The sequence below is a fragment of the Lissotriton vulgaris genome, chromosome 6 (genome assembly GCF_964263255.1).
Source record: "Lissotriton vulgaris chromosome 6, aLisVul1.2, whole genome shotgun sequence".
NCBI lineage: Eukaryota > Metazoa > Chordata > Amphibia > Caudata > Salamandridae > Lissotriton > Lissotriton vulgaris.
In genome coordinates this window covers 197,480,502-197,489,495 of record NC_141694.1, presented here as the reverse complement: position 1 = coordinate 197,489,495, position 8,994 = coordinate 197,480,502, and positions in this window count along the sequence as shown.

Sequence of the window (8,994 nt, the reverse complement as noted above, 5' to 3'; positions counted from 1 at the left end):
GTGTTCACTGGGCTTGAAGGCAACATGCTGAAGGTCCAGTGCCCGCAAGGGGCATGCAAGGGAGAGCGATTAGGTCAGTGCAGCGGGAGATGGCACAAATGAATGCTCACATGCCTCGCATGGAAAAGGGCATTAGTGCCATTAACACCACCATGGCTGAGGGCATGAGTGACGTGGTGTCGGCTGTGAGGCAGCTCTGCAGCAATTTGGAGGAGGATCGCCTGTCTAGGGAGAGGAAGAGACTGGATGCTTACACCAAGGCGGTGAACCGCCTGTCCACTGCTACCTCTCTCATGTGCAGCCGCTCAGTAGCCATTCAGGAGGAGATGGCACACTGTAGTCGGGATGTGGCTAGGGGGATGGTCACAGTAACCTCAGCACCAGGCGCGGTTCGTCCATTGGGGCGTAGGGGCGTAGCCCCACTAAGCCCTGGACGCACCGTGACAAGAGCAGCCAGCACCTCAATAAAATAGAAATTATAATTACAAATAATAAAGCGCTGCGCTTCAGTCCGGGACCGGGAAAAAAAACAGATGGAATGCGGAGTGCTTAGGGGGTGGGGCTGGCCAGCTTGAGTGACGGTCTGAGTCTGCAGAAGGCCAGCAGCAGTACTGTCTCTGCGCACGAGGATTTTAGGGTGGCACCTAGCCCACGCATGCGTGTTACAAGGCTGACCCTGAGAGGGACCGAAAGGGCCGGGGGGGGGTGCTGCTTTAGCCGGGCCCGGGGTTTCAAAGGCACCAGAGGGCAAGTAGTCAGTGTGCCCCCCTAGCCAATCCTGGCGCTGCATGCAGCGCCAGGATTGGCTGGTGGTGGGTGGCACACTGCCTCAGCACTGACTGCATATCATGGCCAATCACAGCATGTGAAGCCATGCAGTGATTGGCCATTCGGGATGTGCGCGCGCCGTGACGTCGTTGTCACTTTTTCAGTAGTTTGAGTTTCATCCGTGTAGCGTCTCAGGAGCGGCAAGCAAAGAACTGGTCGTGCAGCCTGCTTCTGTTGCGGAGGTTCTTCAGGTGCCAGTTAATTAAGGTAGGATTAATTTAGTTTTGATTTTGAAATGTCCACTTTTCCTCATCTGCCGTTGTCAGCTGCCCCGTCTCTTTCTGTCTCACTCGCTGAAACAGTTATGGCAACATTATTTATAATTATGGCAGAGCTCCGTGGACTGTAGGGGCATCCAGCCCCATAAGTAAATATTGAGCCAGGCTCGGCAGGCCCGTAGCTCTTCTTAGTCTGAACCTTACTGTATAAGTGGTAGTGTAAAAACGCGGAGGCACATGCTGTGACCCGCAGGGGGTGACTCTCTGCGTTACTGCTGGGCCTGGTGCAGTGACAGAGCAATTAGCAGCTCACTGACAAGACAGGGCGCATTTGCATTTCAGGGGCTACATTTTGAATCGGTAACACAGACACAGACAGCCGCCCATCAGCGCAAGGCAGCACACCAACTCACTGCTAAACAAAGGAAGGACCAATATATACTTACTCAATTTAGCACCAAATCAGACAATATATTTTAAACTATGCACACCTGTCGATTACTAGCAATTTACGGGTGTCATGCAAGATTTATTTTAAACACTAGCAAAATGTGCATCTCATCCACAGATGCACTGCCAGGCTTGCCCCTCACTGTAATTTGATGAGAAACACTTGTCTCAGGGCTGTGATATAACTCTTACATACACAGCACTATGAGTTAGCGAAACCGAACTGTCACTCCATTGTTCTTTTATTTATAACAGCACCACTAACCACCAAGCAATAGGCTGAAACAGTGCTCACACCACTGCGCCCCAGTAAAGTGAGTAGGATTGTATAGCAGTGTTGCACTTGCAAGCTTCAGTAAAAGCCCAGATGCATAGCTCCGTTGACTCACTTCCAGGCACTACATGCTGCTTTGAATACCAGAGTTTCAAACTGGGGTTGAGGTCCTAGTGTCTTTGTCGAGGTAGGTCAAGGGAAGTATTCAAGGAGTAAAATGTGTTTTAAGGAGCACCAAAGACACTGTGGATTCTGCACAGATCTCATGCAAACGGAGCATGACTTTCAACGCAGGAACACTGTGTCATTTAAAGTATACAAACATTTTTCCCCTGTAGTGTATTGCTACCACGCATAAAGCTGACGTTATCATGTAATTTTTTATGTTTTCATTTCACATCTCGAGGTTAGCTGCAGTTGTTTCTTGTTGTTGTGCAGGCAGACACTTTCTGTCCAATGGCTACCTGTGTTCTTGTTTAAGGAAATATATATTTTGTGTTAAACCATGCATTCATTTAAGTAGTTCATACACTGTCTTGTGAAGTTTATGCTGCCATGGAGATCTGCAGCTGGGTTAGTCAGTGTGACAGGGCCTGCCTGTTTCTGCGGTTACAGCTTGCCAGGCTCACAAAAACAGTATGTGCCTGAGACGGAGTAACAGTAAAATCTCCTAGTTGCACTTGCCCTGCTATAAAATGTGCTTTTTAGGCTAGCAAGTGGTCTTGAATGATCATATCAATTAAATAATCTTCTGAGCGGCTGCAGTGCCTGCCGGTGTTCTCTGTTACTGAGAACTGTAGTTATACAGTCTGCCTCCAATGAGTGCACTTCCATTTCTGGTGTTTTGTAGCAGTTTTCAGACCTTCTTAGAGTTTCTCGATGCCCAAATAGCTGTCATTTCTGATATTTATGTGTTTCCAGCGTCTTCATTCCTTGATTTTGCTCCCGAGAAAGTGTCACTCATAGTTGTTGAAATGTCACTCATAATTACCCTAAAATTATGAAAATGTCACACTCAGCAATCTGAAACCTTGGCAGCTATGACGTGCTTCGATCCCTGGTGAAATGGATCCAAAAAAGAATGAATTGGTTTTGTTGGAAGTGTTTCTGACATTTTCCAAAGTGCAGCCTCGGGCCTCTTGCTCCTTGATGACCTTACTTTGATTGAGGCCACATTTCTTGCACAAGTTTGCACCACAGGCAGACAAAAAGGGACATCTGCTTGAGACAGGATCAGTGTGGCTTAAATCCTGAAATGTTTGTGGGGAGACATCTTTTCAAAAATACTGCAAAATATACTTTTTGAAAGTTCCGAACAGAGAACTTTGGATATCCATTAAAGTGTCTAGAAAAAAACTGGTGCCAGGTGCCTGTGGAGGAGATTCAAAATGCCGGGCCCCGGGGAAAGCAGAGTCGCAGACTAGTCTTTCCCCGGGGTCTTTCGCGCAGGGGATAGTCCAGGCAGGGGAAGGGGAGGAGTTAGGGGGTGGGTACTTAAGCGCGGGGGAGGAAGGGATCTTCCTCTTTTCTGCGCCTGGCACCATCGGGAGGGAGCTCGAAAGGAGTTGTAGTTAGTGCGTAGTTTGAGGCCTAGTGCTACTTTTGGGATTGTGCTCGGAGCTGTCCTACGGCAGCTGGGGTTTATCTTGTCCTCCTGTTCTGGTCTTTTGGCTCGGGTAGGATGTCTGGTGTGTCTGCGGAACAGGTCCGTGAGGCCTTGTTTCTGCTTGCTAGGGCCGGCCGCGAGGACCTGATTAGGCCCGGGGTCATGGACCAGGCCTGGGTGGGGGCAACCAGGGGCACGAGGGCTGCCTCGGCCGGGGTGCATGCGGCGGTTTTCGCCTGCTTGGAGGATGACCAGGTTCTGGAGGGTGGGCCTGAGGTCAGGAGGGGGGGGGGTCTTCCCAAGGATACGGCGCGGGGCGGGAAGCGCAGGACAACCTCCGCGCGGCCTTTCCCCCCGCTGGACTTTTTGCATGGGGCCTCGGGGGCGGCCGTGAGGGCCGCGCCTGCTGCGCTTTCGCTCCGCGGGCCCCTGTTGGCGCCGGCCGGCGCCACGCGGCGGGGGAGCCAGGAGACACCCAGGCCGGGCCCGCTTCGGGCCTGGAGGGGTCGATGGATGGCGGCGGGGCCTCTGGGCCCGTGGCCCGCTTGGAGGAAGCCTCTTTTGGGGGGGATGGGCCCGGGCTTGGGATGAGGGAGCCGGGGGAGGGGTCTGGGGGGGCTCCTATCGACTTGTCCCGGGGCTCTAGGGCGGGCACCCCGGCCGTAGTGCGGCCGCTGGCGCATGGGTTTTCGGTGGGCCAGAGCGCTTCCCCCGCTCTGGTTCCTATTGGCGGCCTGGGTTGGGTGCAGGGTTTCCAACAGGTGGGTTTCTTCCCCCGTGGGGGCGAATTCTTCGGCCACGGCCCTCCCCTTCCCCACCCGATTTGGGGTTCCGTTTCCTGGGAGGAGAGGTCCCGGGGGGAGCGTATACTGGAGCAGATTCAGGAGGTTAGGTGGGCTGAGGAGACGAGGGCCAGAGTGGGTGCAGTTTGGGGCCACGACATCGAGGGTCCTCCCACCCCCACCTCTGAGGAGGAAAGGGAGGCGGAGAGGCAGGAGGAGGGGGTTAGGCAGGCGAGGTTGAGGAAGTCAGGCCCGGCCGCCCACCTTCCGAAGGGCGCGGCCGGGGTTGGGACGGCCAGCACGGCTTTGAGGCCCGATGGTGCCAGGGCCCTGCCAGGTTCGAGCGACCTGGGGGGCGGGAGGGGATCCAAGTCGGCGGTTGCCGGCAGAGCAAAGGGGGGCCTTGCGGGGCGCAACACGGCTCCGAGACGCAGGTCGGAAGCAGTAGGGCAGTCCGCGGCGGCTGTCCCTCCTCCGCGGGATCGGGCAACGGCTACTGGTGGCGCCACCGGAACGCGTGGCCGCGAGTGCGTGCAAAAGGGAGTGAAACGTGCCGTGAAGGATGTGGCATGCGAAGGTGTGAATCAGGAACCGGTGCTTGAACTGGATTACAGCGAGGAGAGTGAGGAGTTGGAAGAGGGGGAGGTGCGGGATGACCTGGAAGGCGTAGGCCGCGCGGCGGGGGATGACGACCTTGGTGTGTTGCAGGTCGACCCCGGGACGAGGAAGAAGACTGGAACTGGGAAGGCCCGTGGAAAAGAGTCCAGAGGACGGCCCCGGGAGCGGACGGAGGCACCAACAGGTGAGAGTGCCTGGTGGGCGGTTTGGGAAGACGCGCCCCGGGGTGGGGAGGGGAGGAAGCGGGCCTGTAGGTCGGTGGGTGTGGGGGATGGGTCTGTGAGGGAGGGGGGGGGCGCCTTCGGGCGGTCCACCTGCGGATGGTAAGAAGGTGGATGGTAAGTCGGTGACTCTGGGGGTGCAAACGGATAAAAATGATGGGAAAGAGGAGAGAGGGGTGAAGGTCCCGAAGAAAATGCCTTATATGGGGTTGGCGATGCCTTTGGGGTCGCATTTGTCGGAAAAAATGAGGGACAAGATTTGGAAACATGAGTTTGTGGATGTTTTTAAGTTGCTGCACCGGGAGGTTCAGGCGAAGGAGGGTTCCAAGGAGGAGGAGTGGGAGCTGACGAGGCGGCCTAGCTTGCCGATCACTATGGAAAATTGGACTTCGGCCTTTTTGATCTATGCTAGCGTGTATTGTCAGAAGTATCTGGACCGGGCGATTGCGCTTTTCAAGTACATGGATATCATTCGTAAGGCCCAGATGCAGTTTGGTGGGTTTGCATGGCTGAGCTATGATGAGGAGTTTCGGGCCCGGGTCAGCGCAGATCCGGAAAAGAGCTGGGGGGAGGTGGATCAGGATCTTTGGATGCAGTGGATGGCGTCTTCGCACTCGTCAGCCTCTACGCATACGGCCAGCGGTTTACCGGTGTTGTATCGGTCTTTTCCGACGCGTCCAGCCCAGGGCGGGGGGGGGGGGGCGGAACAGTGCCCAACACCATTGTGTCCGGTCAGCCGCCCAAACCGGGAGGGGCCACTACAGGGGTGTGTTGGAGCTACAGTCGGGGTTTCTGCTCCAGGTACCCTTGCAAGTTCAAGCATGAGTGTTCCAAGTGCGGCGGGAAACACCCCATTACTCAATGCCTCTCGCTCGCCACCCCCTCTGACCAGTGGAGGAACGCTAGGGGCCGGGGGCAGCCTGGCCCGAAGGGCGCCTACTCCGGTTAAGGTGGAGGCGATGGCCCCGTGGCTCGCGAGCTATCCTGATCGCGAGTCCGCGGCGCGGCTCTTTTGGGGTTTCACCGAAGGCTTTCGGGTGGGTTACCAGGGTCCCAGGGAGCGTCGGTGGGCGGAGAATTTGAGGTCGGCGAAGGAACTGCCGGGAGTGGTGGCTGCGAAGTTGGAGACGGAGGTGGCGGAGGGGAGAGTTGCAGGGCCGTTTGATGACTGGCCGCTGCCGGACCTGATCATTTCTCCGTTGGGGGTGGTGCCGAAGAAGGAGGAGGGGGAGTTCAGGATGATTCACCATTTGTCGTGGCCGGAGGGTCGATCAGTGAATGACTTTATTGCGGAAGTGGACTCGAGAGTGCTGTATGCGTCGGTGGACGATGCGGTTCGGATGGTGCGGTTGTGTGGTCCCGGTGCGGAGCTGGCGAAGTGTGACATTAAGTCGGCTTTCCGGCTCCTGCCTATTCACCCGGCTGATTTTGGGCTCTTGGGCATGCAGTTCGGGGGTGCCATCTATGTCGACAAAGTCCTTCTCATGGGTTGTGCCATCTCCTGTGCGTTGTTTGAGCTTTTTAGCACGTTTCTGCAATGGGTCATGGTGCGGGTGAGTGGGTGCCGCGAGGTCACTCACTACCTGGACGACTTCCTTTTTCTGGGCCGGGCGGGGTCGGGGGATTGCGGCAGGGCCCTGTCGCGTTTCCAGGCCTTGGCTGTGCATTTTGGAGTGCCTCTAGCGCCTGAGAAGACGGCTGGTGACGGCTGGTGAATTGGACTCGGTGGAGTGGTTGGCGCGCCTGCCGGCAGCTAAGGTGAAGGAGATTCTGGCGTGTCTGGAGTGGGCTGTGGGGGAACGGCGGATCCCTTTGCGGGCGGTTCAGAAGCTTCTGGGTTTCCTTAACTTTGCATGCAGGGTGGTGCGGGCAGGGCGCACGTTCTGTCGGCGGCTCGGCATGGCCATGTCGGGGGCAGTGCTTCCGCATCACAGGGTGAGGATCTCTCTGGGGGTGAGGACGGATTTGAGGACGTGGATTACGTTCCTGCAGGATTTCAATGGGGTGCCTTTGGAGTTTGATGAGGAGAGGGCAGTGTGGCAATGCCAGATTTTCTCTGACGCGGCTGGGTCAGCGGGGTTTGGGGTCTTTTGGGATGGTCGGTGGTGTGCGGAGAGCTGGCCGGCCTCCTGGATCAAGCAAGGCAGGAGCATTGCATTTTTGGAGTTCTTCCCTTTGCTGGTGGCTCTGGTGGTGTGGGGGGATGACTTTCGGGACAGGACTGTGCTCTTTCACGTTGATAACATGACGGTGGTGGACCTTGTTAATAACCAAAGGGCGAGGGACCTGCGAGTGCTGCGGCTGTTGCGTAGATTCATGTTGGCGTGCCTGCAGTTGAATGTGGTGTTTCGGGCCAGGCATGTCCCTGGGGCGAATAATGACATTGCGGATGCGTTGTCTCGTTCGCAGTGGCAGCGGTTCCGACACCTGGCGCCGGGAGCGGACGCCTGCAAGACCGAGCTGCCGGCCGGCATCTGGGCCTTGGGGGAGTGAGGATGATTGGTCTGGTGGAGGGTTCGTTGGCTCCGTCCACCAGGAGGACATATCGACTGGCATGGTCTGAATTTAGTTCTTTTATGGGCTGGATGGGGGATGGTGTGGTGAGTGGGGAGTCGGAGGTGCTGGAGGGTTTGAGGGGCTATGTGCTATCCTGTATGGACCGTGGCCTGACTGCTGCTACGATTTCTGGAAAGTTGGCGGGTGTTTCCTTTTACTGTGTCTTGTTTTTGGGTTTCGACCCCACCAAGGATGTGGTGCTGGCTCGCATGTTGCGGGGGTGGGGCCGGGAGAGGGGCGCCGGGAGGGGGCACCTACGGAAGGCAGTGACGTTTGACTTGTTGGTTCGGCTGGTTGGGGTGTTGCCGGGGTGTTGCTACGACAGGGCCGAGGTGGGCCTGTTTCGTCTGTGCATGGTGTGGATGTTCTTTGGGGCGTTTTGGGTGTCTGAGTTGCTGGGCACGAGGCGGGGGGCCGGCAGGTTGTTTGAGGATGTGCGGGTTGATGCGGGGCGTTTGGGGATATGGCTGGGCCGCTCGAAGACTGATCAAGTGGGACGTGGTACATGGGTGTGGTTGAATGAGTCTGGTGGGGCGGTCTGCCCAGTGCTGGAGTGGCGCTCTTTCTGCGGGTCGGGTGGCCCCGGGGGGTGCATCTGGTGCGAGAGTGTCGGCTGGCCAGTTGTTGGCGGTGCTGCGCATGGCTTTGGGACGCCTGGGGATTGATGGTAATGGTTTCGGTACTCATTCCTTTCGCATTGGGGCTGCGACTGCGGCAGCCCGGCTGGGTTGGTCCTGGGACAGGATCAGGAGGATTGGGCGTTGGAAGTCGCGCTGTTGCGAGCGGTATGTGAGGAAATAGTTGGGGTCCCAGGCAGGTTTGTTAGTGTAGCACTGTTTTTGTTTGCCTGTTCTAACATCTTTTTCTTCGTAGGTTGCGTGGGTGGCCCGGGCGGTAAGACGGTGACTTGGATCGTTGGGCACTCATTTGTGCACTGGGCGTCCAAATACGCTGACCAGCAGGTTTACGGCCGTAACCTGGGACTGAGAGGACAATTGCACGAGGTGAAATGGTGGGGAAAGAGCGGAATGCGATGGGGGGCACTACTGCCCTGGCTCGCGAAGATGGTCCCACAGAGGGGATGCCCGGATTTGTTGATCATTCATTTGGGAGAGAACGACCTGGTGCAATTGTCTGGACTGGCTCTGTTGCAACTCATGCAAAGGGACTTGGATGTGTTGAAGTCAAGGTTGGCAGGGGCCTGCATTGCCTGGATGGAGCTGGTCCCCCGGAAAGTTTGGAGGGGGGCCATGAAACATGGGGCTATCGAGAAGGCCCGGAGGAAACTGAATCGGGCAATGAGGCTGTACTGTGCGGACAGGGGTGTAAAAGTCATTTTGCATCCTGGGATACGACTGGAGGAGCCTTTAGCGTTTAGGGAGGACGGTGTGCATCTGTCTCGACTGGGGAATGCGTGGTATATGATTGAGTTGCGGGATGT